Raw genomic sequence first — 25201 nt, forward strand, 5'->3', positions numbered from 1 at the left:
GTCCCAAAATCTAAAAGAGAGGAATGCCCTGGAGTCCCAATATCTCCATCAAGGCTTCTGGTGACCTCACTTGTTCTTACTAGGTCACACCTCCTAATGATTCTACCACCTTTCAATAGTATCAAACTCATGAAACACTGAGAGACCTCTAACCAACCTGGTCTCTGGTTTTTCGAGTCCAGAAAGATTGAGGCGACTCTGCAACGCTCTTCATTTCTGATCATTTCAGCTCTGTTTCCGTCAGTGTGTGACAGGGAAAGGCACAACTCACAGGTTACTAAATATGAGTCATTATACTCATTCTGGTCATATAACAGTTAATACCAGGTTCTGTCTAGAGGGACAAATCCTAGTCCCTAATTTCCTGTTACTCACATCCCTGTATTGTTGCTGTTGTCCTCACACAATTATTCAGCTATTTAGATGGTTGCCAATGAGATAACTTAACTGTGAACTGAACATATTTAATTACTTTTTCTGTCATTGGAAAAACTGATTTTCCTCAGGGGAAATTAGACTTTCAAGAGCAATAAAGGAGGAAGGAAAGGAATAGCCTTTGCCAGAGTTTTCCCAAATAAACATGAAAAATTGTCCTGGCTGTTATGTGAATACTGAATATGAAATGAGTAGAGGCAAGATCGTTATATTTTAATAAAAGACATGGGTAGTTGTATGCATTGGACAGATGGTACATGGAGTTGGTACCACCCGAGTGAGTGAGGCTCTCTCATTTCCAGCAGAGTTATGAACCAACCATCCCAGGATTTGACAGGCTTATGGCTATACCTCGTCTAATATGCACCTGGGAGCACACATTTTAGTGCTAAGAACTCTCCTCGGTCTCTAACAAAAACAAAAAAAAAATCACTGCAAAGTCTATGTAACTTTTCATTTCTCACATCCAAATTAATTCTTAAATCCGTCATATGTGATCATTCATCTAGATGTCTTATACTACATCTCAGGAAGATTTGGCAAGCTGAGAAAACAAGACAAATCAACAAATCTCTCATTTCATGAAAAAATTAATTATGAGCAAAGAAATGCCAAATATTTTCAAATTAGCGTTTGCCTTGCTGTGTATGGAGATATAGATGAGTAGAAACGAAATAACTCTTTGTACTTCGTTTCTCCCGAACTTAGAACCTCTGAAAAGGGTAGAACCAAGATATTTTTGTAGCTAAGCAAAACTCAGTCCTGCTCACTGATGGTTTATCTGGAAATATTCGGAGTCACTATATGGATTATTTCCTGCACAAAAATAGATATTTTGGATCAACACACTCCCTTTTTAAGATCCTTGTCTCTGAGAGGGAAGAATTATCAAGGTGCTAGGGTGGTCTATACTCAGACATATTTTTCCATTAATCCTGCTCATTTGTTAGTTTTTTGTTTTGTTTTGTTACTATCCTAGGGAAGAAGGGTTGCGAATTCCAAAGAGTAATTCACAAGAGAAGGCCAATCACACATAATTAGCCCTTTATTTTTTCTTGTGCTTGTTGCAATGTTAAATGTCCCTCTGCCCAGGCGCCTGCATTTTTAATGTGATTGGATCGTGGGGCACTGTACTATCAGTAGATTCATCCATTGATGAATGGGCCTGGTTGGAGGCGGGCTACTGGGTTTGTGAACCAACAGGTTGTTTTACTGACCTTGGCTTCTCCTTTCTCTCTGCTTCCTGAGCTATTTGATGAGAGGCTGCAGGCCAGGTCATGTGCTTCTAACATTCTGGTTTTGCTTTGGAGCCAGGAGTCTTTGGACTGAACCCACTGGAAACTGTGAGTCAAATAAACCTGCCTCCTTTAAATTGTGGCCTAGTGAAAGTGGCTAATACATCCCCTTTGTTCTGAAAGAGAGCAGACCACTGAGAGTATGCATTCAGCTGGATTCTTCAGTTTTTTTCACGAGAAAGAAAGGCAGAGTAGCCAATTCCAGTGCTGTTTTGGCTGTAGGCCTATGGTTTTAGGAAGGCCAACTACTTGCAAACATATGCCTGTTTTTCCAATAGATGCTTTCTCATTAATTAAAGTGATATTTTGGCCCCTGAAGGCTTATAATTTCATCATTTTTAAAGTGGGTTTAGAATTTGAATAGAAAACCAGTGTATAATTTATTGGATGTTAAAATGCCGAATAAGGACTAAGGACTGTTCTGGGTACTGCAGATTATTTCCCTTTAACAATAGTTAAACCATACAGTGACCCTTGCTAAAATAAAAAATACAGAAACTGAAATATTAGGCTCACCAGGGGCAAAAAACATGTTTTGTCTCATTCTGACCGATACATGTACAAATTTAGGTAAATATGACCAAAAGCTTTATCTGATTTCACTTGTGATACAACCCAACACCAAAAAGGAAATTCGTTGTTGCTGTGGTCTCTAACCTGTCCCTGGCTGTCTTAGAAAGGAGAGGTCAGTCATAGGAAAGATATTTGTTTATACACAAAAGACATTAGTGGACTGATCAGTTGCTTCATTTCCAACTTTCCAAGGCTATCATTTTCAAGATAAATATATCACCAATCAATTTCAACCTTCACAAGTTTACTAAAACTGTGTACTAAACCCCTTCTACATAAAACACATGTAACCTTTAGTGCACTTACATAAGATTATGAATTTTCACTTGTATATTCCAAACATCACCCACAAAGCTCTGCATTGGTTCTGCACAAAGAAGATATTCTCTTACAGAGCCAAAATATTGGTGTTTTGAGATTCTAGCTCATCTGACATTTTTCTTTCATATTATGAGGCTCCTTCCTTGTATTAAGTCAGTAAATATATACATTTGTGAATATGCTGTATGCTCACTAAATTATGCATTGTACCATGATATAGAATCCTAAAGTGGTTTTTCAATACATTGGGATTATGGGCATTGATGGAATTCCTAAGGGACTATGAAATCTGCAGACAATGACACAGACGGGTATATTTACAACGTTATGTATATGCCACGTAATTGACGGAAGCGGAAATGTATGATATAATTATAAATATATGTTTCCTGATTCTTGCTGCTTTTACATGAAATATCATTTATACAATTGAAAAAAGAAATGTATTTAATTGAACAAATAAAGACAGAGTAGTACATTAATGCATTTTAATTCTAACCAAAAGTAAATTTCAATAAAAGGGTATTGCCATTTGGCAGGGATTTAATCTTAAAATTCTAAGATCTCGGCAGTGACACTGTTCAAGTTGGTTTTGAAATCCAATCAACTTTGACTCTTAATTTTAACAGCAATATAGTGCTGAAATCCCTGACTCTCCAAGGTATATAACAGAAAATGGAATCTGAGCTTTCATTGCTGGCTTTGCTGTGCAGAGATAGGTTCATGACAAAGAAAGCCAAGCTTCTTCTGTGTATTCAGAGTTGAATTTGTTTCCTAGCATTTACTTTATCCCGATGTGAGTGAGGTCATATTTGGCAAGGTCTATGCCACTGATGGCTTCGTCAGCAAGAACATGATTATGAATCAATATTTCAGTGTTAAAATTGTCTGAAATAAAGTGACATTTGAAAGCACTCTGTATTGTGTCCAAGCATTTGAAGATTTCTGCCTGTAGTCAAATACATGATGTTTTATGCCTCTAAACTATTTGGAGCGTTTTGGAGAAGTTGTCTCCTGCATTCTCTTTGAAGATGTCAGATTAACCAAATAAGCTTTTGATTTTCTTGCAACATAAGTGATGCTGCCTTTAAGGCCTTGAATCAAGAACTGAGAGATTTACCTCACTTATGAACTCACATATGTCCATCAAGTTTGGAAAATTACTAGTGCAACATCCCTGGAAAATTTCTCTCAAAGTAGCTTTCTTTGTCAAAATAGGGTAAAGATTTTTTTTTCTATATTTAGCAATAAATGACTCAAAGGGTTTTCTCTCAAAAGTCAATATATACTTTGCAGAGGTACAGAACAATGTATTTAACGTTTGTTTCATAAAAGAAACCTTCTCAAGACGATGGAAATTCAAAGTTCAATCTGAAGAATTGACAACTTGTCTACTGATATATTCTGGGATTTTCTTTCTAGAGATTTTTTTAAAATGTCAGTGCATGTAGATGGGGACATCACATCAGATGTCTGCAAAAAACAATGCTTACGTAACATAAGGTGAAAGAGTTTTAAAGACAAATACTTTTATTGATCTATTCCTGGATCTTAAGGATGGTTTTTAAAGCAATAAAAATCAGATATATAAAAATAACATATATTAGTATATACACATATATTTTATTTCAAAACCCTAAATATGATATATATGTGTGTGTACAGTTGTAGTTTTAGGATCCATTTTCTGCATTATAGGTATAAATAGGCAATGTTAAGCCTGGAGATGCTATATTTAACTTTAAATATGTGCCTAGGTCTAAAATCCAGATTATTTCTTCCTACTCTTTTGGTTATGGTAATTTCACACTGTCTGCCTTCAGGTATTCTAATTTTTCTTGTAGTATGAGAACAATACTAAAAAACAGTATTTTGTAAGTGACTTGTTGTAATAACAACAACAATAAGAATATATCAGCTTTCACATTATTTTTACAACTACAAATACCATGGGGAAAGAAGAACTAAAAGGAAAGATAATTGAAAAGTTTGAGAAGATGAAATAGTTGCTTATGCAGTGACCATTTTTACATGTCATGCACAGAGATTTTCATTCCTTCTTATTTTCAGAGATTTTAATGGTCGGAATCTTGCTTCAGTAATAAGAATATCTTACTCGACAGTTTTGTTTTAAAACTGTCATTTCTGCGCTAATTACATTTTGGATATATTAAATATATGCTTCAATATAGTTTATTTGCAAGATGAGCACGTAAATTTAGCAAACAACCAACAATAGGAAAACAAGAATAACTTTTTTCTACTATATGTTTTTAAAGCTATAATTATACCAATCTAAGCATATTAGCAAAATTAAATCATTATTAATTATAAGTAACAGTTATAATTAATTATCAATCTGATTGACTGGGAGCCTCCGATGGGATTAGGAAAGCAAACTTCTGAGTTGTCTGAGTGAGTCCTAGAAAAGTGACCTTGAAGCCTATCTCTGGTGTCTCTTTCTTTCCTCTCTGACACTATTTCTCCTCTTCACTTCCTGGCCGTCATGTTTCAAGTATCTTTGCCACACTCTCCCTCCATGGTGTTTTTGCATCATAGTCAGCTAACCATTGACTGAGTCTGTGGAAACCACAAGCCAAGCTTAATATCCTCTTCAAGTTGTGGCAGTTAGGTGTTTTGTTTTAGTTATAAGATGGTAGGGCTGGGGATTTAGCTCAGTGGTTCTGCCACCTGCCTCGCAAGCACAAGGACCTGAGTTGGATCCCTGGTAACAAAAAAAGACAGACAAATTAGTAATAAGGTGGCCGATTAATATAATCAATGTCTGTTATATAATTTAATGTTCTTCTAGTCATCAATATAGGAAAAAATTTATTTCAAAACCCTAAATATGATACTTTACATAGTGATTCCTTCCAATTTGAAGGGTATTTTTCTTATACCCAAGTAATGATATTTATAGCAATGCTTGCTCTTTTTTGAACACCTAGGTAATGCAAAATACTTGACTTAATCAGTGTTCCTACCTATTTTCCATCCAGGAACACTTGACTTTATTTCTTTCTACCTAACTTACTTATCCAAATATTGCCTTTCCATTATTCTATCCAATCTTCCTTCTATAATGAATTAGAAGTACATATTAGTTGCCTCAATAAAGATCATATAAAATTGGTAAAGTTGAAAATTGAGATCTGAAGAATTGACAGATATCCAAGATAATGCACTTAGAAAGTAATAAAATCAAATCTTCAAAGCTAAGAATTTCCTTTATCTGAAAATGAAAGTTATATCTTTAATACTCTTTCCTCGACTTCCCTTTTCTGTAGTCATTCTTGACTCCAGAAGAAAATAAGAAATATGTCTTATATGGGACTATTTGCTCTCTGGTCAAACACCTTACATTTATCAGTTCTTAGATTAGCCTACAAAGTATATACTGTCAACCATTTATTCTTTCCTCCTAGCTTTTTATTTTTATTGCAATTTTTAATTAACAGTCTTACTTGTGAAGACTTACTTATTGTTTGATAGTCCCAGTAGAATTTCACAAAGACTAAAACAATTCCTGTTTGCTTGCTTGTTCTAATTCAATGTACAACAAATACTTAGGGTAGTATCTGATAATATCATTTACTTGAAGCACTCAAAAGATCACAGCAGGTGAGGATATTTACACCTTGCCATAGCGTCTGTACTTACCATTGAGGACGGATACCGTGCGGGGGTACTGTATCATGTCAGGCATTGACTCTGATATAACAATTCAGAAAGATCGGTTACTGCGGTTGGGGTAGCATGATTATGGGAACTTTTGAGGCTCAGAAGGGACACTATTTAGCTAAGCCAAAAGTGTTCATTATTTTAACCATAAAGGAGCCAACAATACCCCAATTGAACATCAGTGTGAAGAAATGGATAAAACATTCCATCTTAATGTCTTCCTTCATAGTGTATAATTCTAAAACTCTTTAAATATGAGCAGATCCCATCATGTGGTTTTATCTTATTTCCTGCCCAAATAAGCATGGTAATAAAGTACAAGAATCAAGTCCATTTGAACTTGCTGTGATTTTTATAACTTATTTACAAAGTAATTCTAGTTTCTTACCTATGTGCTGGTCTTTAATCCAGTGAAGATCTCATGTGGATGCAAATAATTTACTCCTGCTTGGAAGAATAGTTGATTTAAATGTATTTCATATTTTAAATATCTCAATATGACGCTATTTCTTTTTTTTAATTTTATTGAGTTTATTGGTACATTTTAGGTATACAGTACAGTTACATTCATTGTTGGGATCATGTACCTTTACATGGCAAGTCTTGATTCTCATTTTTTCCCCTTACCTCTGCCCTCCCTTCACCCCCTCCTCCCTTCCCCATCTACAAACACTTTATTTTCATCTTTTCATTCTCTCACAAAAAGGGAAAAGAAAAAGATGCTATTTCTTGTCTGATAAACTGTTTCAAAACTCATATGATTTTAAAATACAATACAACCAAAATTTTGCTAAGTCTGCTCATGATTATTGGAACTTCCATTCTGTAAAAGACACCAGCTGTGATCACACATATTGCATATTCCAGTTGCAAGAAATGTCAATGTTTGCCTCTGAATCAGGGCTCTGGGCACACATCAAAATTAGAGACAATTTTAGAAAACTTTCATTTTTATCTTAATAAGTTTAAAGACATTATTTAATCTAACATACTAATAAACTTTAAAAATTTAAAAGATATATCCACTGCTAAACAGTTGTGACCTCTGCCTTCTGCCTCTTAGATTTGTCTCTCAGCAGTCTGAGTGAAGAAAAGGCTTCCACATCTGGTCCTTCATCATTTTCTTTTTGCAAATAATTTTCCAATCATCATAGAAACAACATACACCTAATCTTGGTGTGTGTGTGTGTGTGTGTGTGTCCTATACCTAATTTATTTTGTTTGAAATTCTCACTCTTCAGGAACTATCTCTTGTTAAACATTTTCTGATTCCCCAAAATTTTACATTCTCTGGTCCATAGTATCATTTTGTACAAATTTCACTCTTAATATTTTGAAGATGGTAAGATAATTGTTTTATTCTTCTCTCTCATCTATTAAAATTTTTTTAAGGTAGCGCTCATTATTAATCATCTATACAAACTAATATAATAACTAAAATTTCAGTGAGTGTATCAATGAATACATGAGGAAATAAAATCTTCTAACAACAATAATTCCCCTTCTGCTCTGGGGAATATATAGCATGAACCCAGTGAAGGCCTAAAGCTACAGGTAGTTCTCCAGCCTATGTAAGGCTAGGCTTTTCCTAAAAAGCACTCCAACATTATCACAGAGTACCACAGTTTATCTTTCCTTACTTGTTTTATGCCTTGGTCCTTCCTTGTATTTTGAGAACATTACTGAGATGAGGATACCTGAGTAAAAGCACAGTGACTCTGATGGTTCTCCTGGTAGTGAAGACTGCTAGGTACCGCCAATGGACCGATAGCATATATAGCACAGATGTCCTAGAGAATCTTACCATTCATATCCAAGGTGGAATAGAGAGGGATGACTTGAGATTTCATCATGTAAAATTTATAACTTAGGAGTATTTTTTTCTGGAACTTTTATTTACATTGGTAAAAAATGAAATAAAATTGCATATTTGAGTGTATTACTGTATATTATTGTTCCTTTTCTTTTCTTTTTTTTACATATTCCAGGATTATGTATTTTTTAAGAAAAACTGCCTTTCCTTGCACATGTTTTGACTTTGTTAGTATTTCTTAAGTAATGCTACTACTTTAAAATTCCTCTATAGTTAATTATTTTCAGGTGGGTTATGTTATGCTTTTTCTCCTAGCTGAGAAACATATAAGGAAGTAAAATATAATTTAACAGTAGATGATGTTTATTAAAATATACTGTCATAAATTTGTTATCTGGTATATTGTTCTGTTTACCTGTAGGCAAAGCATTCTGATGTATTATGTATATGGTTTTTTTCTGGCTTATCTATTAAAAGAAATTAAAACAAAAAGAGAAACTGTTCTGCAGCTGCTTTTACCCTTAAAATCTTCTAAGAAAAGGAACAAGATAAATTTCAGTATTTATAATGTGTGTTGGCTGTTAGGGTTTTAACTGAGGCTAACACCACCTTTTGCACAATCTTAATTAGATTTGATGTTTTATTTGTCTTCATTAGGAGGCAAATTAATTTTTAATTAAAAAAGAAAAGATTACTGCATCACTGGATTATTAAAAAATAACTTCATTTCTTAATTCTATAAACAATACATAATTATAAATGACTAAGGCCTCGGGGCAATAATCTAAGCCATTAAATAATCCACTTCCATGAGGACAAAGAAAAACATTTCAGCAATGGTGATTGAGATATTCTATAATTTTATTCTGATTCATTTTTTGTGTTGAAAATTAAAACTTTTATTATAGTTCTTAAATGCATACAAACTAGATTTCACTTAACTATTTTCTAAAACAACTTGATGTAGATAATAAAACAGTAGCAGTATGAATTTTTAAAGTTTTACTATACGATATAATAGAATAGTAGCTTTAGCTATGGGGTAAATATATGAAAAAAGACATAAAATAAAAAAGCATTACAATACTGTGCAGGTGTACATCACTAGAGGGCTAGGTAAAAGTAACTGTCTCCTCAGTATATAATAAAAAGTGTCATGTTGAAGGTATATAATGGACAAAAGTGAAATAAAAAACAAGACATTAAGGAAGAGAGAATGTATTGCTTGAGGAGCTACTCATGGCAGGAAGAGGAAGGTGTGGATTACAGCCGCTGTTTTCCCCACTGCTGTTTTGGATGACGAAGGTGAACAAGGGTGAACAGAAAGCCAGTCAGTACCGCAGTGACAGACTAAAGTTTCCTGCTGCCTGAACATGGAGCACATGGACATCTGGAAATTCTTGGAACTTTTATCCCCTTGACATGATCATGGTCCGCTGTTCTGCTGTGGAAATCAACTTCAGCAGGCCCATACACCAGGGACAGCTCCCTTCTTAGTCAGGGTCAGGAAAGTGGGAAAGTCTGCTAGGGCGAGGACTTGACTCAAATGCTGAGCATTTTGGCCTTTTCAGATATTTAATCCACAATCACATTTCCTCTAAATCAATGTGTTAGTGGCTAGTAACAAATACCAAATGCTGCCTCATAAAAAAAAGTTTAACACCATGACTTTGATGGTTGCTTGGAAGTCATGGCCAACTATAGTTTTGTGAATCTTTTGCTTCTTTAATCTACCCATCTTTTCTGCTACGAAACTCAGAAGGACTTACAGACAAGCCTATGCTAGTTTAGAAGTTTCTAAAATATCCCTGCTGTTTGAATGATCAAAGAGTTTAAGGTAGATATTTTAGTCATGCTCAATACAAAAACATTTTCATAATAATTAAAAAGACAGTGAATCTAACCATACAATGTCACACACACATAAAAGATCAAGTAGAAATATTAGAAAAACATAAAGAATATTAAAAACATAAAGAATTAATACTATAGAGGAAAGAATCAGTGAACTTACCAAACAGTTGATAGGCTTTATTCAGTCTGAAACAGAGAAAAGTGATATTAAAAATAAATGTAGAGAACCCAAGGCATCTGTGGAACAATTTCAAAATAGTGTGGTTAATTATACTCATAAAAGGAAAGCAGAGGGGGATAACTGAGCAGAAAGAAATAAATATTGTCTGAAAACATCCCAAGTTTGCTGAGAGACATAAATTCTACAAGTCAAGTAAACATCACACTTGAATAGCAGTGTTTGTTTAGTTATGTCAATAATGCAAAGGAAGAGCCAGGGATTTAGCACAGTGGTTCTGCTGCCTGCCTTGCAAGCACAAGGTTCTGAGTTCAATCCCTCGTGCAACAGCAACAAAACAACAACAACAACAACAACAACAACAACGCATTGAGAAATAAAAGAAATTTTTAATGTAACCAGAAAAAATGCATTATACACAGGTGCACAGCAATTTGTATAGTTGTGGATTTCATATGTAAGATGAAAATAGATATTATAACATAAATTCAGTCTCCAATGAAACTATCATTTCAGAATGAACATTTTCAAATAGACTATTGATGTGTTACTAGCATAGTTATACAAGAAGATATTACAGAATAAACTTTCAATATTGAAACATAAGAAATTAGAGAGCATAATAAGAGTAAGTGAATGGTCAAAATTGTAATTATTTGGATAAAAGTTGAAGAATATTTTATTCCTTTTATATGTTTAACAAATATGTGGATATATATTAAAACTCACATCATTTCATGAAACTTATGCCTTAGACTATGATAAGCTAACAGTTCATATTCCAACCCTTTGTGTAATCAATAAAATAATAATGCAATTAGCTAAAATTTTGATGGATACTTAGAATGGTATTCTGAAATATTATTTAAATAATCAAAGAATCAGAAAATGTAACAAACAAATGAATTATAATGGACGCATTAAAGAGTAATGAAATAGTAGGCTTGTTTAATTGGCACCAAAATTATATCAACATGCCATGGAGAAAACAATTAAATGTCAGGCAGAGATGGTCAGAAGAGAACTGAAAATAAAACAAGAAGTCGTACATATATAATGAGTACTTACTTGTTCATATACAATCTGCTAAAGGGACTTGATAAAACAATGGTAGAGAAACATTTATATAAGAAAGTTAGCAAAATGCATGCATAATGATGATCTAGACAAACATTTCCAGGTACAATAAACTAATTGTTTTGATATTTATTTTGCTTTTGTTTTCTAGTTTTGACCTAGTATCCATTCCATACTACAGAGATAAATATATATTTCCCCAGTGCCACTTAAAGTAGAAACAATACATTAAAGTTTCATTTTCACAAAGTGAGTAAACTGAAGTTTAATGTATCTTGGACAGACTTGGAATTGAGGAGCTCCTACTCTAGTTATCTCCGGTAAAGAATAAAAATGCATCTAAGAATAAAAATGTATCTATTGACTAAGAACTAATACTAAGAGGCGCTCATGTCTTCAACCAACTGGCCCGTTGGGAATACTGGGCATACACACACGTGAGTATGCATGTGTGAACACACACTACACAGGCCAATAACTGTAGCATAAAAAGGAAGTATGGGGGGCCTGGGATTTAGGTCAGAGGCACAGCACCTGCAAGTGCAAGGGCCTGAGTTTGATCCCCGGTTCCAAAGAAAAAGAAGGAAGAACAAGAAATTCACACTGAAATAAGAAGGGTTAAACATATGTGTGGGTCACGAGACTTTCCTAACCTTGAAATCTACATACATATGAACATATGGTTGGTTTACAATTGATTTTGACTTGAAGCAATTAAACCCTTATCATAATCCTAAATCTTAGGAAATACATTAACTAAGATATTTGCATTTATTCTTAGTTCAGAATTAATTTAAGGAATAGCTTTCCCGAGGCATAAAGCATATGTTGGTTTTGCTAAAGGACCCCAAATAAAATTTTTGTATGTAAAGTGCAAGTCAATATATTATTAACCCTACAATGATCTTATCAATATTTTCAATTTTTTTTGACTGAGATATATTTTAAAAGAATGAGGGCCAGGGATTTAGCTCAGTGGTTCCAGTGCCTGCCTCACAAGCACAAGGTCCTGAGTTCAATCCCTGGTACCAAAAAAAAAAAAAAAAAAAAAAAAAAAGAATGAAAAGTATTATATAGCAGTGAATATTTTACTAATGTTATTACTGTATTGGTAAATAACAATTTTCAGGGAAGTAAAAGTATATTTGTGAATAAAATACACAGCATTAATAGGGCTACGTATTTTATAAATGCTGATTTGTGATAGTTAAAGTAAGCAAACAGAGGCTAGGATTGTTACACACATATGAGGAAATATGTAATATTTTCAGAACAAGTTAATAGCATAAACAGTATATCTGGATATATGGGTGCTTATGATGTATGCACATTTAAACTATTTTGGCCAATGTATTTATTGACCATACTTTCTTATGATTTTGTTAAAAGGAAAAGACTTTTAAAGGACTTAGGGAGGTAAGATTGGAGTTATGAAATTTCTGATTTCTGATGTCTTACTGCCCCCAATCAGTATATTACTAACATCATTTAAATGGACTATACACTTACAAACCAGTGTGTTTGAACCCATCCGCATTGTTGGATACATTTTGCATTACTATCTTTAGCAAAGCTGTAGGAAAAAATATAATGATATGCATGGCAATATTCTAAAATAATTGTCTTATTTGTTATTAATAAGCTATGATTCTTGAGACATCAATTATCGCTAATGACTATTTTACATCTTTGAAATTTATACATAGTTGTTTTCAAATGAATAAGAAAACAAGTATAAACTGTCACAGTTGTGTATCATGGGGCTGCTATTCAATATATTTTGATAGACCCAAATAACGGAACACAAGTAAAATTTATACAGAAAACATTTCATGATCAATAAGTTAAATGCAATGCTTATTTAGAATTGATGTCACTAAATATCACACTTTCAACAATCTAAATTTTTATTCTTATTGAATAATTAGGATTTCTAAAGACAAAAAAAGAGGCCTGATGGAGGATGAGTCAGTCAACACAATGGAATTAACTATAAAAACAAATGTGTTAGCACTGTGCTAGCTAACACTTTAATTATAAATTTAGGAATGGATGCAATCAAAATAGGATAAATGCTTAAATTTAAAAATTATTATGAAAAAGTATATATTTTTTGTTTTGTTTTTTCCTCATTGAGTTTATTATTATATTTTAGGTGTACAGTACAACTACATTCATCATTGGGATCTTGCACTTTTACCTGACAAGTCTTGGTTCTCATTTTTTCCCCCTTGTCCCTGCCCTCCCTTCACCCCCTCCTCCCCTCCCCACTTACAAATACTTCATTTCCATTTTTTAATTTTCTCACATTTTTTTGTTTTCTCTTATTACCTTTCCCCACCCTTCCCACTTTCCCTACACCTTTAGCCCCTTTCTTCCTATTTCATATTGTCAACCATATCATTAGGATCGTATGTACTATTACAGCTTATTCATCATTTGGAAACTGGAAAAAGAAGATGTGATTTTTCTATAAAATGGAATATTACTCAGCCATAGAGAATTATAAATTAGATCCATTCATAGGAAAATGGATACATATTGAGGATGTACTCCTAAGTAAAATAAATGTCACACATGTGTAAATACCGAATAGTTTCTCTGGTGTGAATAAACTCTGAAAAAATATATTGACATGAATCCTCCCCAGATTATCCTCCCTTCCCTGGAACACATTTAACCTATTGTTCTTGCCCCTTTCTGTTTTTTGTGTGTGTGTGTGTGTGTGTGTGTGTGTGTTTTTTTTTTTTTTTTTTGAGACAGGGTCTCACTATGTAGTTGAGACTGACCTGGAACTCACTATGTAGCCTAGGATGGTCTCGAACTCACAGCAATCCTCCTGCCTCGGCCTCCCGACTGCTGGGTTTACAGGCGTGGGCCACCAGGCCTGGCTTTCTTGCCCCTTTCTGAAGTAGTTCTGAAACCCTCCTTTGGTGAGTGTCTTTATGATCCAAAACACTTTGAATTTTGTGGCTGAGTGTCATCCAATACAAAGCAAGGCTTAAAAAATATCAGTGTGTGTCTTCATCTGTCTTATTCACTGAATCTGGCATTTTGCAACATCTGGATCTTTGCCAAAGTGAAAATGTTCGTGAAAGATAAATAGTTCTAATTGATTCTGGACACTGAGGCACTCAAATCGCACAACTAACAACGTACCTTAAAGACAGCTTCCAGAACTACATCAGAAAGTGTCAGAAAGATGGAATAAATATGTGTGAAACCAGGAAGAGTAGTTTAAGCGAAATAAATGTCAAAGTGACTTTTATTATAAAACGGTTTTTCAGAATTTAAATGTTCTCCCTGTTCCTTAATTATACCTCATATCTATTATAGAGTCATAAAAGAAACATTCATAGTTTTGGTCTTGTTCCAGGTCATCTAAGGAAAGCAGATAATTTACTAATTACCTTTTAATAAAATGAGAAAGTTAATGGCAAAATAAAATTCATGGTAAATTCTGTAAATAATGCCAATCGAGTGAAAATCAAGCCCTTCTGACTGTTCATCCAGTTTTAACCATGAGTGTGGACATGAAATTGTTATATAATTTCTGCTGCCAGGTACATCACCTCCTGAGTCTTCCAAGCCAGGTAATCCTGGTGAATTGATCATGTAGCCAGTAAAAAGACAACATTCAGAATGAAATACATGTGTGTCATTGTACAGTATCATTTTTCAAGGTTGGTCAGCAATCTAGGTGGGCCGGACATTTAATAGACCGAAGGACCCTTAATCTGATGCTTTATTCAGTTTGAGTAGTAAATATGGAGAGCCTCACAGAGACAACCTGCTCTACGTCCTCATTGATGGGGTGGATGAAATATTACAGGACCGTCTAAAGCACACAGCTATTCTTTGCTTGCTCAGGATATATCCTCTGATCTCTTCATTTCTACTAGAATGCCATTATGCTCATTTTCACACTGACCTTTTTACACGGGTATATTAAGTCTTGTTAAAAATAACAAACATACCATGTTGTATAGTTTCCTCCTTTGCTAGTGACCATACAGGATTGTTAGCTATAATTAAGAAGATATTAAGTGAACGTATTTGATGTTGAAATAATGCGGTAGGTAGCGCTCCTTCTCATCTGTGGGGATGTTTTTCTATACCAATAGCGATGGGGAACACATGGGGAATCTTTTAGAGGCCAGTGCCTAAACTGCAACCCCCAAACCTACTTATTTATTGCAAAGTTCCAAAAGTGAAATTAAACCTGAACACTGAGTTTTTAGTTCAGCAAAAAGCAACTCACACATGGCTATCCGTTGTCTTAAAAGAAAAACACCGGTGCCGTAGTGACATAGGTTCACCACCACTGTCTCACACAGTGAAGGGTACTAAACCCTGTATGTTAGCTTATGGTGATTGGGACAAAATCCTTGATGTACACAATTTAATGGGGGCGAAGTTTATTCTGGCAGATGATTTCGGAGGTTCCTGTTCATAAGCAACTGGCTCTATTGTTTTCAGGTCTGTATCAAGGCAGAAACACCACATCAGAACGGAATGGTACAGCAGAGATGCTTACCACAAGGCAACCAGGAAGCCAAGTATGAGGGGCCAGAGTGGAAAGGGTTGGAGTTAGGCCATCATTTTCAGAGGCAGCACACTCCCAGTGTCCCAGTTCCTTCAGCTGAGACCCCCATTAATAACTTCTTTAGCTATGAACCTCTGTGAATGAATCGTGTGATAAGGTTAAGAACCTTCATGACACATTTGCCTCACCAGGTGGCTCTGTGGTGCACGGGGGATCAAACCCTTAGTAGGTGAACCTTTGCTGCTAACCACAACTCCTATGACGAGTGTTGCTTCCATCTTAACTGAATATTTCTCAAACTTGACAACTTTCACAATTTGAGAAGCAATGACAAAAATGCTATGATTTTTGTTTTTTCTCTCCACAATTTCAGAGATCTTTTTTCTTAACACAAAGGTTAGCAATATTGCTCCCCCGCCATGTCAAGAACTTTTACCTTTTTACATAAAGTCAAGAACATTCACCTTTTCACTTAATGCTTCTCTTTCCGATATCACTATTCTAGTTTTGGCGGGACATTATTTAATAACATTAAGTGTTACTTGAACACAAGCATGGTAGTCTGATAATCCAGACAGCCACCAGGTGACTAATGGGCCAGTAGCCTATGTTGAGGGATTCTTGTCCTGAGTCATAGAATAGAACAACATGATATTGTCTTTTCATTTTACTTAGGCGAGTGCACAGTTTAAATCTTAAGACTGCTCTATTTCCAGAAACATCAATGTAATATTTTCACACTGTGTGACATAGGTAAGTGAGACTACAGGAAACAAAACTAAGCTTTGTATTATGAATGACTAAGAAATAGGTATTTAATAGGCATTTAATTCAAATCTTCTACAATATGAGATTTAATGCTCAGGATTTACTGGCAGGTACTGGAGTCACTGGTAAATTAATTATGGATCTTACACTTGTGAACATGGTACCATCGATAAGAATTTCCCAAATAAATATATGTATCTGCTTTCCATTTATTATATTTCAACTGTGAGCCCTAAAGTTTTCATAAGATGACACTGAGAAAAAAATAAAATATAAGGGTCTAACATCCATCATAATTAATGTTACTAAACAGAGTTAATGAAAGTGTGATCATTATTACATCCTAATGAAATGTGACTCTAAGCATATTCAATTAAGCCTATGATATATGTTATCACACAGTGTCAAAATCTTGGGGAGATTTACCTAATTAAACTAGATACTATTTTTTAGCAGGGAAGAGAAAGGAAACTTGGTTTTGAGAATGAATGAAGCTCCTTGAAAAATCTATTAATTTTTTAACACATGGAAGAGAAAATGTATTGGTTTAGCAACAGAATTATAAACCCCTTTGTCAAGACTATAAAAAAAACTATTTCACATTAAAAACAAACCTATATATTTGTCATAAGAGAGCACATATGGACAGTTTGCAAAAACAAACAATACCTGAACGTATTTGAAGTCATCATAGAGGATGCATTCATATAGTTGTAAACGTGTTTCTCCACTCAATTCTATATGTACGAGTATCCATTGTTGTCATAACAAATTCTCACGCTCTGGTGTGTTTAAAACAACGTGAAGCTATTATCTCTTAGCTCAGTAATATTCTATGAATGGAAATATAATTTGGGGTTTGGCTGGTTGCTTTTTTGTGTGTGTGCCAGGGATCAAACTCAGAACCTTGTGCTTGCGAGGCAGGCAGTGGAACCACTGAGCTAAATCCCCGGCCATAACTGCTTCTCTCTGGATCTCGGAAGGCCAAAACCCCATGGCGTGGGAAGACTGAGTCTCTTGTATTCTTACTGATGGTCAACTAGGGTTTGTTCACACAGGCTTGAGAGAGACTCTTGCCTATTTTCTCTGCACCCCTTAATCATCAGAGTCAGGGTCAGCTAGTGGACTTTTCCTGCTGTTTTCAATTTTTCTGTCATTGGCCCTTCCATCACACCTCTCCAACTTCTCTCTGCCTGTCCTGCCTCTCTGACTCTAGCAGGAGACAGCTCTCACATTTTAAGGCTATGGTGCTTCTCCTAGACTCACAGAGAAAATGATCTTCCCATTTCAAAATGTGTATCTTTAATACATTTGTTCGGCCCGTTTAACCTAATAGCATAGACCTACAAGAGCTGGAACACAGGACGTGTTTGTGGGACAGAGGGTTCTGCATACACATACATGTTTAAAGGAAGTGTCTATTTTGACAATTTTCCCCAAGGAAGTCTTCATTTGACTTACATTTCAAAAGATCATTATCAACCAATTTTATTTCAATTGGTTTTTAGTTTATATTAAAAGTAGAGATATGAGGCAATCTATAAAGTTTTTATTTATACATGAAACAAGACCACATCACTCATTTTGTCTTTGTCTTAGTCACTTTCATGTCACTGAGATGCAATATCGATACCTACAACCTAAGAGGAGAGATTTATTTTGTCTCACATTTCAGTCCAAAGTCAGAGGTCTCCAGCTGGATGGCATGGCAGAGGCCATGGTGGAAGAGAGCTACTCAGGGCGTGGCATCCAAGAAAGAGGGGTGGGGACAGAGAAGTGGGGAGATGGATAAATCCTTCCTGACCAGACCCCACCTCACAGCAGGTTAATCTTGTCACCTTCTGTAAGTCCTGCCTATGGTGAGGTTTTAGGTCAGCATCTAGATGGGAACCATAATGATCCGTCTTGTTGTTTCACACCAACTGCTGGTAGTTATTGAACCTTATTGAGACCAAGTGGCCAAATTGTAACCCAAAGCCCGCATAGATATTGCAAATTGCAAACATTCAAATTAAGCCTGAAAACTGAGATTTTTGTTCAGAAAAAAAATTCATAAAGCTCATGATGTCATCACAGAGAGGACTCTGCGTGCCTGCTGTGGCAAGAGTTCCATAAGTTCACCACTACTGGTCATAAAACAGAAATATGAAAGAATTCAATGAGTTCTTTATATATTCTAGGTCATAGTCCTTTATCTGAGGAGCAGCTGGTAAATAGTTTTCCCGCATTATAGTTTAAAACTTGGAAAGAGCCCATTTGCCCACAAGTTGTAAACTGGATAAAGAAGAAGTGGTTTTCCTATAAAATGGAATACTACTCAGCCCTAAAGAGTGAGAAATTAAATTCATTCATAGAAAAATGGCTTCATATTGAGGATATACTCCTAAGTGAAATAAATAAGTCACACATGTAAATACCGAATAGTTTCTCTGGTGTGAAAAACTATGATAGTACATAAGATCCTAATGAGATAATTGATAATGTGAAAGAGGAATAAAAGGGCTAAAGGTGTAGGGAAAGTGGGGAGGGTAGGGGAAAGGTAATAAGGGAAAAGAAAAAAATAGAAGAAAATGAAAAAGTGGAAATAAAATGTTTGTAAATGGGAAGGGGAGGAAGGGGTAAAGGGAGGGCAGGGACAAGGGGAAAAAAATGAGAACCAAGATCTGTCGTGTAAAAGTACAAGATCCCAATAATGAGTAACTGTACTCATAAAACAGAAATATGAAAGAATTCAATGAGTTCTTTATATATTCTAGGTCATAGTCCTTTATCTGAGGAGCAGCTGGTAAATAGTTTTCCCGCATTATAGTTTAAAACTTGGAAAGAGCCCATTTGCCCACAAGTTGTAAACTGGATAAAGAAGAAGTGGTTTTCCTATAAAATGGAATACTACTCAGCCCTAAAGAGTGAGAAATTAAATTCATTCATAGAAAAATGGCTTCATATTGAGGATATACTCCTAAGTGAAATAAATAAGTCACACATGTAAATACCGAATAGTTTCTCTGGTGTGAAAAACTATGATAGTACATAAGATCCTAATGAGATAATTGATAATGTGAAAGAGGAATAAAAGGGCTAAAGGTGTAGGGAAAGTGGGGAGGGTAGGGGAAAGGTAATAAGGGAAAAGAAAAAAATAGAAGAAAATGAAAAAGTGGAAATAAAATGTTTGTAAATGGGAAGGGGAGGAAGGGGTAAAGGGAGGGCAGGGACAAGGGGAAAAAAATGAGAACCAAGATCTGTCGTGTAAAAGTACAAGATCCCAATAATGAATGTAACTGTACTGTATACCTAAAATGTACCAATAAACTCAATAAATGAATAGCAACAACAAAAGAATTCAATGAAATGGTATATAAAGTATAATCATTATTCTTTTTGCATCATTTAACTACTTATCAACTATATGATGCGTTTATATAATATTTCCTGTAAGCTTCTATTACTCTGGACTATATAATTATAAGACTTAAAATAAACTTGTTGAAAACAAATGATAATTAAATAGCATAACCAGCAAACAACTGGCTGTAGCGTATACAACATATAATTCTATTGTGAAAAAATAATTCTCTTCAGATTTAATCAATTATTTGCCAACCTGGACTTAATTATTTTAAAATATGATTTTAAATTCTGGAAATGATTTCTTATCTGCTATGGAGCAGTCATCCATTCCACACGGGAGAGTAGGAAAAGTTATCAAATATAGCACTGCATTATAATATACATATTCTTTACAGAACGAGCTCTTTATTGCAATAAGCAATAGTATCTATTATAGAAATATTCTTAGAACACATTGTATTATACAAATTATTTTATCCAAAACTTACCAAAACATAATAAAATATGATATTTAAAATTCATATTAAAATTTATTACAGTACAGACACATCACCCTTATTCCCGCTCAAAATACTTTCCTTCACTTTGATTACACTTACCATTATTCCTAGCAATGTGTTGTTTTACTCATTGAGTTTTCAGGTACATTTTAGGTACACATTATGATCACACTCATCACTGGGTATTTGTACCTGTGCATGATAGATCTTGGTTTTTGTTTTTTCTCCATTCCCCTTCCCTCCCTTCCAGCCTGCCAGCCCTTCCTATTTACAAAAGCTTTGTTTCCACATTTTCCTTCTTTTCTCCTATTTTTTTCTTTCCCTTATTTCCTTTCCTTTATGCTCGCCCTACTTCCCTTTCCCCTTTGGGCCTTTTCTTCCTATTTCACAGTATCTATTATGCATCCTTTGTTGTAATTTTTTAAAACATTCATTGTATTTTTCAATCACCCTAGTTCACCCTTTTTGTTAGGGTTCCTTAGAGGAAAGAGATCTGAGTTAGCAAATGAAAGAAGTGAAAAGTTGATCAGTTTTCATTCTCTGTCAATAGGAAGTATTTTCTGATAATTGAATGTGTTCTCTACTTTAGTGCTACTGTGGGACAATCCCCCCCCAAAAAAAAATCTTTTGAAAATGGTGAAAGCATGAAAATAAAACTTTCCATTCAGATTCACGGGATTATGAATTAAAATCACACTCATTCTGACAAAAGATTTATATTTACAGCTGTGGAATTTTGCTTTAGAATTTGTGATGGGATATCTATTCTGTTTGAGTTACAAGAACTAAAATGTTCCATTGCCTTACTTTTTCTCTATCATCAAATTAGAAATTAATAATGAAATCAAAATGTATTGTGATTGGACCAAATTAAAAATATTCCAAGAAGCAGTATAGCAGTTTGTATAAACACTAATATACTTAGAAGCAACTCCACTCTTCATCTTATATCCAAGAGAAGTAAATGCTTGTGTCCACTAAGGAATTGGACGTGCATGGCCATCATAGAGACCCTGCCGGAAAGCTCAACTTGGAAGCAACTTACACAGTGCATCAGGAGTTTCTTTGACAAATCCACTCCTGATATGACAAATTGCGGTATAGCTATACAATAGAAAATTATTCAGGAATTAAAAAGAATAAACTATTATACCACACTGACATGAATAAAGCTTTAAAAACACTAAATAAAAGAGACCAAACCCAAAAGAGGATATAGATGTCATTCAATTTATTTGAAAACTTAAAACAAGCAAAACCAATCCATATTACAGTTCACCCAGGACTATTTTACTGAGAAAGAGAATTGTGTTCCATAAAGCATGATGGAATTTTTTGAGATGATAAAAATTTTATATGTTTTTGCTTTCATCATGATATATAGTTGTATATATTTGATAAACTTCAGAGTTAGATACTTAAAATGAATGTATTTTTATGCATTTTATAGTGTTTTGTTTTATGCTTATGTATTTTGTATTTATGTTTTAAATGAATGTATTTATTTATACTTAAAATGAATGTATATTATACTCCCAAGTAGTTTAATTTTTATCTTAATTACATTGTTGTTTACTTGTTAAAAATCAAAGGCATTCATAAAGTGAAAAAGTTTAAAGAAATTTTAGTACCAAATAACTCAATCTTTACAATTTTATATAGCTGTTATAATAGTGTGTTCAACAGATCTCATAGGAAAATCATTTGCAATTTTGTATATAACAGCTAGCTTTAAAACTGTTGTATATTTATTAAGCACTTTTGAATGCTCAAATAACTTCATGAAGTTTGGTTTCTTATGAGTAAAATATCTGAGAGTTGGAGAAATTAAAAATGTTTGTTAGTAAATAATGCTAAAGACCCAACTTATGTCTGTTTTTTTATGTAGATGTTAAGGTAAGCTGAAAAAGCTAAAATTCTATAAGTTCATTTTCTGTCCATGCCAGATCTTCTATTAATAGATAGCAGTTGTAAAGAATACTATATTTCTTACTATTCAATCTTTATGTCAACACAGACTTCTCAACATACAATTGGTAACACTAATTAGAAAGTTAAAAAAACTACATCTACACTTACATACTGTCAGCTTCAGTTTAAAAATATTTACTTTATTAATTCACTTAAATCTTACAACAAATGATGAGGTAGGCACCATTACTAGATTTCTCTTAATTTACACGAATAAACTGGGCGGAAAATTAAGTGCACTTTCAAATACCATATAGCTGGTCAACGAAGATTTATTGAAACTGAGACCACTCAGCTATAGAATCTGTATTTTCAGTTACTACTTTAAGCTGGAAATCCACAGTTTGCAGAGAATCAAGTTAATGGAGTCTCCCTGTAAATCAGGTAGATGTAAAACAAAGCAGCCAGGTATGGTGATGCGTGCCCACAATCCCCAAACCCTAAGATGCCAAAGGAAGAGGATCACAAATTCAAGTCCAGCCTGGATAATTTGGTGACCTAATAAAACCCTATCTCAACACTTAAAAGTATAAAAAATAAATTAAAAAGTCTGGAGTTGTAACTCACTGAAAGACCCTGGGTTCAATCTTCATTACCACCAGAAAGAAAGAAGAAAGAACTATGTATATCAAGACACTTTTCTGATGTTCCATTACTGTAACATTGTGCAAAGTGAAGACCACTTGTATTATTTAGTGGAATTTAAAGAAGATAAAAAATTTCAAAGCAATCTAATACTGTTAGTAATCTACAAGATAGCATCTATTGTTGTATATTGTGCTGGAAAATCTTTCATTATTATAAATAATGGTATTACTATTTCTATCATAAATATAGTGTTATATCTTTATTACCCATCAAAATGAATAGGATTAGAAACAATCTTATTATTCATAATTTATAATTAAAATATTCCATACATAGTTTTCAAAGAGTTCACGTAACAACCTTTAAATGGATTATATATAGAAGGACAGTATTATCAACACTTTAGCATGTAGAGATTTTGCAACATCTCAAATAATTCCATGTCAGAGCCTTTTACTCTGGTAAGATATTAAAATGAGGTACCTGGGGCAGAAAGAGGTCTGACAATCTTGCTTTTGATTAAGTGAAATGCTGAAGCTGGATGTTATTAAAAACAATACCAGTTAGTGTGCCTTTAGCCCTTCCTATGAAGGAGGGAAAAAATTCCCTGAAAATAAAATTGTGATTAAGAAAATAAAGGAATCCCTTTCTTTTCTTTTGTTAATAGGTACTAGGATTACTGAGGTTTGAAGCCAGATGTATCATTAAAGTGTAATCTTCTTCCAGTAGACTGAGCTGCTTTATGCGAGCTACAAGCTTTGGCTTGTTGATTACGGTTTGCTAAACTTACTTAGCTAAAGTTAGCTAAATCTAATGCATTCATTTCCAGTTTATATTGGCTGTTTCATCTGTGATGTCTATTTTAGAAACTAATCAGGAAACATAGGTGGATCCTTTTTATTTATAGGTTGTTTCTTGTCACTCTTTGAGAGTTATCCTAGAGACTTCAATCTCTTTTACTGATTACTAATTCCATTTAAGTGATATGAAATGCAAGTAGCAAAAATATCTATTATAAACCAAGTTAGTTTTCAAGGTCATATTGCAGAGTTTATAACATTTATGTGCTTGGATTTGTACAATGCCTTCCTCTAAGAAGCCTTCATTTAGTCCCTCCTACAGACCAGGTTCTGAACCGGCAGGTGATGGTACAAAGAAAAAGACAGAATCAATAATCCCTTGAAGCTCATGTTCAAAAGAACGGAAATCAGTTCTTATTAAATGAATAATATATGTACAGGGTGTCACAGCAGGAGAGTGATGTAGAGAGGGATATGTAAGGATTAAGGAAAACAAGGCAGAAGCTTTGGAGGCTTGTCCTGAGATTTGTTTTTCAGCTTTAATTGAGTTTATTGGTACAGTTTAGGGATACAGTACAGTTACATTCATTGTTGGGATCTTGTACCTCTACATGACAGGTCTTGGTTCTCATTTTTTCCCCTTGTCCCTGCCCTCCCTTCACCCTCCTCCCCTCCCCATCTACAAACACTTTATTTCCATCTTTTCATTACCTCACATTTTTTTCTTTTCCCTCTTTACCCTTCCCCTACCCATCCCACCTGCCCTACACCTTTAGCTCCTTTCTTCCCATTTCTCAATGTCAGTAATCTTATTAGAACCTTCTGCATTATTGCAGATTATTCACACCAGAGAAACTATTCAGTATTTACACGTGTGCCTTATTTATTTCACTTAGGAGTATACCTTCAATATGTATCCATTTTCCTATGAATGAATCTGTTTTCTCATTCTTTATGGCTGAGTAATATTCCATTTTATAGAAAAACCACATCTTCTTTATCCAGTTTCCAACGGATGGGCAAATAGGCTGTTTCCAAGTTTTAGCTATTACAACCTGTGCCGCTATAAACATGGGTATGCATACTTCTCTGTAATATGATTCTTTTAGTTATTTTGGAAAGATATCCAGCAGAGGGATGGCTGGGTCAAATGGAACCTCCAGTCCAAGCTCTTTGAGGTATCTCCATATTGATTTCCATAGTGGTTGCCCCAGTCTGCACTCCCACCAATAATGGAGAACAGTTCCCATCTCCCCACAACACCGCCAACATTTGTTATTGTGCAATTTCTTGATAGCAGCCATTCTTTGTGGGGTGAGGTGGAATCTCAGTGTTGTTTTCATCTGCATCTCTCGAATGATCAGTGATGTGGAACATTTTTTCATATATTTACTTGCTGCTTTTACTTCTTTGTCTGATAAATGTCTGTTCACTTTGGATGCCCATTTTT

Source organism: Fukomys damarensis, unplaced genomic scaffold (assembly GCF_012274545.1).
Source record: "Fukomys damarensis isolate Sample0158 unplaced genomic scaffold, DMR_v1.0_HiC HiC_scaffold_18, whole genome shotgun sequence".
Taxonomy (NCBI): domain Eukaryota; kingdom Metazoa; phylum Chordata; class Mammalia; order Rodentia; family Bathyergidae; genus Fukomys; species Fukomys damarensis.